Consider the following 9,393-nt stretch of genomic DNA (forward strand, 5'->3'; position numbering starts at 1 on the left):
AAAATGCAGAATCAGAGCCGATTGGAAACACAGCTAGCTTGTCTGTCATTATTTGCAAAGGACAAGGAGAAAAATGATGTTCTACCCTATTGGGGTGATAGGCAAAAACCTCTCCACGTTTTCTGGAATTCATTTGGGCAAGTCTCAGGAAGCAGAAAAAACAAAAACTTTAAGGTAAAACTCTGTTGAAAATGGATTTTTCTGGAGTTATCTCTATAATATTGGATTTAATGAGAACGTTGGAGTCCCATATCCCCTTCTGCCAGTGCCCCCAGGCCAGCAATGTGGAGTGGTGTTTGCCTGGGATGGCATTTTAGAAAAAGCCAGGGGTGTGAGTGTTCTCATGGCACAGGGTACTGTGCAGTTCTGCACAGAATGTCCCCAGGACTTCCAAGGTCAGCAAGTGCTCAATGGGCCTCAGTTTTGAGTAGAGGTCCCAAGGCCCACCCTATGCCTCACTTAGGGCCAACCACACTCAACTAATCCTGTGATGAGGATTCAAAGAAAGGCTCAAAGAGGACTAATATGAACACTGTCGGGTACATTTTATCTTTACATTAAAATGCTTATCTTCTCTGGAAGCCTGGGTGGCTCAGTCAGTTGAGCATCTGACTCTTGATTTCAGCTCAGGTTGTTTTGTGGTCATGGGATTGAACCCCAAGCTGGGCTCTGCACGAGGCATGAAATCTCCTTCAGATTCTCTCTCTCCCCCATCTCAAAATAAATAAATAAACATTAAAAAATTAAATTAAAATAAAATAAAATACTTACCTTCTCATCTGCTGACTGACTTTAGAACTGCTCTAATCTCTCAGCAGTATTCAATGTCCACTTTTCTCCAATAACTTCTTCGGTTCTTAAATATTTAAATGCCTGCCATGGGCAAGAGGAGAAAGCAAGAGGAGAAAGAGGATACTCAGAAATGGTATGACTGGGTCAAGTTCTTCTCGTCTTTCAGGGAGGGGAACTTGAGCACCCCTAACGGGTGTTAGCCTAACGGAGGATGTTAGCCCACCTTGACTTTTTTGCTTCCCAAGGAAGCCCAGTCAGAGAGTGTACAGGTGCTCACGGATTTCCCTGGCCACCACCTCCTAGGGAATGGTAATTCTGTGATGGGAAGGAATCAAAAACCAGGTACAGTGAGCAAAAGCTACCTTAACACACAGCAGAGAATGGGAAACTGACTTTTAGGTCCCAGGATTATTGTCCAGGACCCCTGGAACTCACTTAGCTGACCTCTGAAGAGTAGTTTATTTATTAGTGTGAATATTAAACGTTCACATTTTTTAACAAATAATGAGGCTTATTTTTTTATGAATATAATTTACTGTCAAGTTGGCTTACATACAACACCCAGTGCTCATGAGCCTTATTGGTATTTTGGAATCATCTTCACCAAAGGCCTTCAACAAATAAAAGTTCTTTTGTACATTTGGAAATACTTGGAAGACCGTCATTATAAACATATAAGCATAGTACCTGCATGAATATAAATAATTGTTGGGAGTTGATTATATCATTCACCCTTTCCACCAAATCCTATTCTTAATAAGGGCAGCATCTGATTGGAATTGCTTAAACCTTGTCATTATTTCTCCTATAAGCAACTGCAGACTGAAGGCTTAATTAGAATGAAATTGGTATTTTGAACAGGTGTTCTACCCTGCATTAACTAACTGGATATAAGGCCAGTAGCATATGATCCATTATAATAACATATAATAATTGTAAAAGTAAAGGACACACATGTATATAACATATGTTTTTTAATCCTCATATATTGGAGATTATTATATTATATTATATTACATTATATCATAAATTAGGGATATATATATGTGTGTGTGTGTATATATATATGTATATGTATATATATATACATATACATATATATATATATTCCTAATAGTGGGATTAAAAAAAATTATAGCTCAAGTCACAACATTTGAATCGTAAAATCTGTTGCAAGGATGAGAAAATCCATTTATTGTACTGAACTCCATTTATTGTACTGAAAGCAAATGCCTGTTTAGTAACCAAAGAATGTACACCTTTGGAGAAAGTAAATTATAGCCCACTTCCTACTCAGGTAATTACATTCTCTGCTGGTTTAAATCTCCTCCTGAGGTTCTGTGCCCCACACAAGGTTCTCTCTGCTCTGACTTTGAACCTCTGGACTCTGGAGTCCATCAGAGCATGGTCCCCACTTTTTCTGAGCAGCCCCATCCCCAGTCCTGAGCAGAATTATTCTTATGATGGGGGTTGACTATTTATTCATGTGTCTGCCATCTGCCACCCAGAGCTGAGAGCATCTTCCTGGGGAGACTCTACTTAAGAGCGGTCACAGCTTATTACCTGTCTATCTGAGGTACAAGCCTGAATGGCTTTTAATTTTTTGATGCTTAATGTAGAGAAAATAGAATTGCTTTTGATTGATCCTGCCAAACTCTATGATGCATGCACTTCTTTTCTTTTTCAATGGGTCACAGGAAGCTAGCTGAACAAGACTCTATGGAGAGGGGCCAGTGCAGTGGAAACACCGTGCGAGGGGCCACATTGCAATCTTGGGCTACTGGCTCTGTTACTATCTGGTTAACCTTAACCAAATTCCTTAAGGTCTCTGAGTCTCAGTTTCCTCATTTTTTAAAATGTGCTAAACACACAGTTGTTATAAAGAGCAAATGAAACTATGAATGTGCTATCACCTATGTAACACACAGGTAGGCATTATGATTGTTTACAAAGTACAAAACTATTCTTATAAAGATGTATAATACACTGTGTATCATGCTCACCACTGGCATGCCACCTTACTACTTTATGGAGAAGATTGTATACTATAAAGGAGAAGTTTTATACTAGTTATAACTATATTAATACAGTTATAAGAATGATATTGTTAATACAATATATAAAATTAATATGGATATTAACATAGTTATAAGAATAATATAGAGAGTATATTAATAGAACTACAGTGAAACCTTTAACAAAATCACAAGGTCTTAAGGAATTGCAAGGCAATGCTCACTTTTCCAAATTTTGGTCTATGTTAAATTGTCAGTGAAGGCTGAGCTGGTATCCTATAGATGCCTGAGCCTGGAAGAAGCACAATTACATTTTCATTGACAAACAATTCTACTCCCTCTATAAATCAACATCATTTCCTCCTGGCCTCTCCAAGATTCAGCAGCTGTCATAAGGTTGCCAGGTAGAATAATGATTCAGGACCCACAGACCACACTGTCTTATTGAACTGCTCCCAAGCTCACTGGCTCTGGGACCCAATAAATCATTGCTTTACAAGTCATCTGGAACACAAGGTGCAGCCCAGAGTCAAGAGTCAAGGTTCCACAGGACTGTTAGGAAATATTTGTTAAAGGGAGGGGGGAAAGATTTTCCTTTTTTGTCACATAATAACCTTTCTCTTGATCCTCTGACTGGTTTCCTATCTGCATGTTTTTCATCCTCTGAATATTTAACAATTCCACTTCAGTGTTCAGATACCATTGTGGTTTTTTTTTCTCCTGATCTTGAAGCTCTTCCAGAGCCCCTACTGTTTTTTAAAATATAGAACTCAGGATTCTTTCTTGTGTGGCTTCCACCGTATTCTACCCCACTTCCCATGGAGATTACACACTCAGTAAAGAGTCGGCCTGTTTTCAGTGTCCTGAGCAGATGGAGACAAAGTTATTCTCCACTTTTGTTCCAAGAAACAAGGCAATGTTGTGTTGCCAAGTTTTTGCTTTTTTGTATTGAGCAATTGGAATAATCATAATACCAATCTCTCTTCTTTATAAGAGCGTTACTATTTATAAAGTTCCTACCCCTCCAGTCTTTCACCATCCTGGTCTCTCTTGGAAGAATTGAGTGTGAATTATGCTTCGTGATAACACAGAGAGCATGGGTGAGGGATAAAGACTTCATATATTGAGCAATACCTAAGATTCCAGAAGTTATTAGATTTGCTGATGAAACTGAAAACACAACAAACTTCTCTGTGTCTTGTTGTTTGTGTATAAGTCTTTAATCACTCCACTTTACCCATGGCACCTCTCCTGATTTCTTCACTTTTTGCCATGAGAATAATGCTTTCATCATGGGAATCTACCTCCAAAACCAAGAGACACTGTATACACCATATGTTAGCCAACTTGACAATAAATTATATTTAAAAAAATTTTAAGGAGGACAAAAAAAGAATGATGCTTTCAGTTTATGAGCAATAATTTGCATTCTTTATACAAAAATGAATCCATGGACACCATTATAATATTGCTATGGGGGAGACAAGATTCCTGATGAATGCTCACATTAGTGGATGGAATTTTACGAAGAAGCAGAATAGTAGCATAGACTCAAAATATCTCCCCCAAAATAAATTGTGGTGGTGGATTTAATCTGTGCCCACAAATTATTTGGTTCTTCTGCCTCCAGGAGGGGAACTCCATTCTCCTTCTTTTCGATGTGAGCCCAACTTAATGACTTAAAAGAGACATAAAATGACTTAATGACTTACGACTTAAATGACATGAAAAGAGAAAAATTGTAACACTACATGGCAAATTCTGGCAGACACCACCTTAACTAAGTGATCAACGTTAATATCACTGTAATAAGATATATCCACATTTGTGTCCTCTAACACAACAGGATAAGAAAGGCATATCACCTATGTGGCGTGCCTCCAAATCCATAACTCCAGAATTCATGAAAAACATCAGATAAACCCAAATTGAAGGACATTCTACAAAACAGCTAACCACTACCTATCAATAATGTTAAGATCTTTAAAGACAAAGAAAAAAGAGAGGAAAAAAATCATCGATGGGAAGAGATCAAGAAGACGTGGTAATTAAATGAAATATGGATTAGATCCTGAACAAAAAGAGTATATTAAGGGAAAAACTGGTTAAATCTGAATAAAGTTTGTATTTTACTGACTAGTGTCAATGTTAATTTCTTAGTCTCAACAAATGTCTTAAGGCCCTGTGAAGTGTTGACGCTAGAAGAAGCTGGTTGAAGGATTTGCAAGACCTCTCTGCTATCTTTGCAGGACTTTTGTAAAGAAAAAAATATTTCAAAATTTTTAAAAAATGGTAAATAATGTGCATGTTTATGGACATGTTTAATGTAAGCATAGATGGGCTAAGATAATACTCATTCTTTCACTCAGTTCATTCTCTGTACATTTCTTGAGAGTCTGCTCTGTCCTAGGCATGGGGGAAACAGTGCTGAAGGTGGCTGAGATTCCCACACTCATGGAACTTACAGTCTGATGGGTATAACAGGCAGAATGAGTGATACAAAAGACAGGATGCTGCAGGTGCATGTCATGTGGTACCCAACCTGTTCTGAAGGTTAGAGAAAGCTTTCCTCAAGCAGAGGGGTTTTAACTGAGACTAGAAATGTCATGTAAGACAGGGATGGGAGCTGTTTGGGCAGAGACGGGACACTTCCAGGCAGAAGGAGCAGCATGACGAGGACTCAGAGCAAGGAATGAGGGATGAGAAAGAAAGCCAAGAAGTGAAGTTAAAGGGTAGAGAGAAGGATCTAGACAGGAAGGCAGGGGCTAGATCATTCAACGTCTTATAGGTCAGGGAAAAATTTAGGATTTGGTGCTAAAGTAGTAGGAAAGCCCTGGAGAGTGTTAGGTAAATTATGTAATTATGTTGCAACTTCTGTCTCTCAATTTGATTAGTTCCCAATTTCCTAAATCAGTATTGCTCATGTTTGAGAATGGATTAAATTTCCTGATTGTTAGTGACTTTCATAAGAAACACATCATTTACTTTTCATCCTGACCCCAACTCCAACCTCAGTTCTTATTTTAGGGGTGAGGAGGGGAAAGGACTTTAGCCAATTGTAACAGGAGCTGATAGCCCAGGAAACAAAGAAACCCACTGCTGAGATGAGCCAAAGTCTCAAGCAAAACTTTTGTTATTCAAAGGTTCTTGTAGTACAGAAAAAAAAAAAAAAAATGGCAACAGGTTGTCCATGGGCATTGTTGCTGGTACAGGGAAATGGCTCTTTGTCCCCCTCTGGCAAGGAGCAGAGTTGAAATTTTCTTTACTGATTGAGCAAACTGGGGGTGACTTGTCTCTGGGCAAGCGAAGGTATTAGCCAGTTCGCTCCCCAGGTCTCGTTTCCCTTTGCAAGTCCTCTCCCGATCATCAGAGTCTTGGGGAGAGGCTGGGCCCTACCTCCCACTATGGGTGTACCTGACTTAGGGTTAGCTAACTGGGTGTCTGCACCCAGGTCTCTGAGACACAAGCTATCCAGAATTCTTCCAGGGGATGGAATAGTCACAACCAGGTCTGGGACATTGGTGGCAGCAATGCCAACAGAGGTGTGCAGAAACCAGATAGGTTCTGTGGCATGATTTGTGGTTCTCCAGTCTCCCTCAGCTCCTCCTCATTTGTTGATCCTTATTCTCTGTGGGAGATCCAATGTCTTCCCAATAAACTTCTTTATTTGCAGGTCTTTTTCTGACATTGATGGCAAAATACATTGTTAAAAATAATTCACATTTATGTAGCACTCAGCATTTGCAAGCAATGTTCTAAGTACTTTGCTATACACATTATCCCCTTTAATATTATAAAATAGAGAAATAGATTTCTCTGCTGACAGAGGGAAGCCATGTGGCAGTTTTTTTCTTATTTTTTTAATGTTTATTTATTTTTGAGAGACAGAAAGACAGAGTGTGAATGGAGGAGAAGCAGAGAAAGAGGGAGACACAGAATTTGAAGCAGGCTCCAGGCTCTGAGCTGTCAGCACAGAGCCTGACGTGGGGCTTGAACCCACGGACTGCGAGATCATGACCTGAGCCAAAGTCGGACGCTTAACTGACTGAGCCACCCAGGTACCCCCAACAGATAATTTACTTTAAGAAGAAAAAACTAGAATGGAAGGCTATTTTCACGCCCAGAGATCAAAAAGTCAGTTTTCTCTAATATCAAAAAATTGGAAGCAAACTGAGACGTTTGAGAATATGGGAAATGAATAGACAAATTATAGCTCAACCATCCCAGGGACTAGTATACAGCCACTTAAAACAATAATTAGCAAAACTGAGATGTGGGACGTAAAAAGCTTATGATTGCAATTGTGTAAAAAGATGAAAGCAAATGGTCAAGGAGTGGGAAAAATTATGTGAACATTTAGATCTGTTTTGTTAGGGTGGTGATTATAAGTGAGTTTCCCTCCCCCCCATTTCTAAACTCTCTCTCAGGTTGTTACATTATATCCATAATTTTAAAAGGATGTTATATCTATAATTTTAAAAGGAAATGCTCTTTCCCTCATTATATGTTTATCCCAGTGTTCCAGGATGATTCTTCTGCAAGTGTTGGGAAATCCCTACAATCATTCCCTTGGCAACTATTTAAGATAATGAACTTCAGGGCCCCTCTAAAGTCTATGCTGTTAGGGCAAATATTGACCACAATGTTGAACTGAAGTTTTCAGTATCAAATCCCAAAATGGCCCCAAGTTGAGATCCCCATCAGCTTCTGTTGTAAGGTTAAAACCCTAATCCAGATGTACATATTTGGGGATGTAACCTACCACTGCCCTGACCCAATCATTCTTGCTTTGTTTCTGCTTTGCAGAGAACTGGGACGTCAGCTTCAGTTCATGAAACTTTGTAGATTTTTGAGACATCAGTCCTTTGATTCACACTTTTACCTTTTATGCAGGCTCATACCCTGGGGCATTTCCTAAACCCTCAATTTGTGATGCTCTTATCCACTTTCTTGATTCTTAATCTTGTCTTTCCACTTCTGGGGATCAAAATCTACCTTCCTCAAGAAACCTTCCCCAGTTCCCTAAGGAATTCTCCGTAAGACACCAAACTAACAAATAAAATTAATTGGAAAAAAATTAAATTAAAATAAAATTAATGAGTTGAACCACTAATGAAACAAAAGTGAAAATTGCAATATTTGTAGGTCAAAAAGGATCTAACATCTACAATTTCACATGGTTCGGTCTAATTAATAGCAGGCAGCACACCTACAGTGCACAACATTGGCAGCCCTTGTAGGTCACACTTCAACGTCACCAAGGTCACTTACGATTGCCCATCAGAATCTGCAGCACTCCTTGAGTCAAATTTGACATTGCTTATGACAAGTGGGCCCCATATCTCAAGTTTGCTACCTTTCCCATGCATCCCAGAGATTTATAGTTTGCACCTAGTTGAGACATTTTCAGAAAGAAACTTTGACGTCCCTCCTGGCTAAGACACTACTAATTTATTTAGCCAGATGATCTTATTAAATAAGAGCTACTAAACAGTTCTACTCAATCAAACAGCCTGATTATCTTTCAAAATTAAAAAATGCATGAACCCCGTGACCCAGCAATTTGACTTCTTGGTGACTTGTCCAACAAGTATACCCATACTCATGCAAAATGAAGTATATTTAAGAAAATTTGTTGTTACTTTGGTTTGTAATAGCAAAAGACTATTTTTAACTTTTTAAATAAATTTGGCACTTCAATACAGAGCATCGGAATAATACATCTCCGAGATACAGAATTGAGAAAAGAGACCAATGTTACGGTATATTTCCATTTCCATGGGGAAGTGGTGTCAGGAGAATATGTCCTGTTTGGAGAGGAATTGGGTGGAACGAGAAAGGGAAAGAAATGGATCTTCCCGAGTGTGCCATTTGGTACATGGTAAATCTGTCTACCATGTGCGTGGATTACTTATTAAAAAATGAAAGTAATGATTTTTTTAAACTAGCTTTTTCCCTTAAATGAATCAGATTGAGAATTAAAAGCACAATCTTGCTCTGATATTGACTGAAGTAGGAGTCCCTAGCATTGACTTTAATACAGTTATATTTGCCTGGTTCATTCCAACCTTCCTGAAGTATTTTTGCAAAGGATCATACCTCTCCTTGACGTGAAATTCCCAGACCACTCTGAAGTGTCCTTGGTTTGCTCTTTCAAGGCTGGAGAAGGCTTAGGGAGGCAATTTCAAGGAGAGGCAGGGCATATCAAGGAAATTAAGCATAGATATAGATATTACATACATAGATTTATATCTTCTTGTCAAGAGCTAAGAACACTGGCCTAACAGTCAATGTCTCCCCAAATTTATACAATATTTATTTGCTTCTAGAAAATTAAATTGTTAAAATTCTTGAAAGTAGAACATTCTTTTGAGTAGGGAACATATTCCCCCTATAATTTTGAAAGCAATTTGAGCCTCATTTCCTATTCAGTCACCACTATCTGTTAAGTACTAAGAATCAGGCACACCAAAATCTAGGATAATGTTTTTCAAGGTTGTTCTATTTTTGGTTTAGTTCCTTGCCTTTAACTTTTAATTGTCAAGTAAAGCTAAATCTAGGTCAGTCCCTTATGTAATAGACCACA

This window comes from Panthera pardus, unplaced genomic scaffold (genome assembly GCF_024362965.1).
Source record: "Panthera pardus isolate Hobbes unplaced genomic scaffold, ASM2436296v1 HiC_scaffold_12, whole genome shotgun sequence".
Taxonomy (NCBI): domain Eukaryota; kingdom Metazoa; phylum Chordata; class Mammalia; order Carnivora; family Felidae; genus Panthera; species Panthera pardus.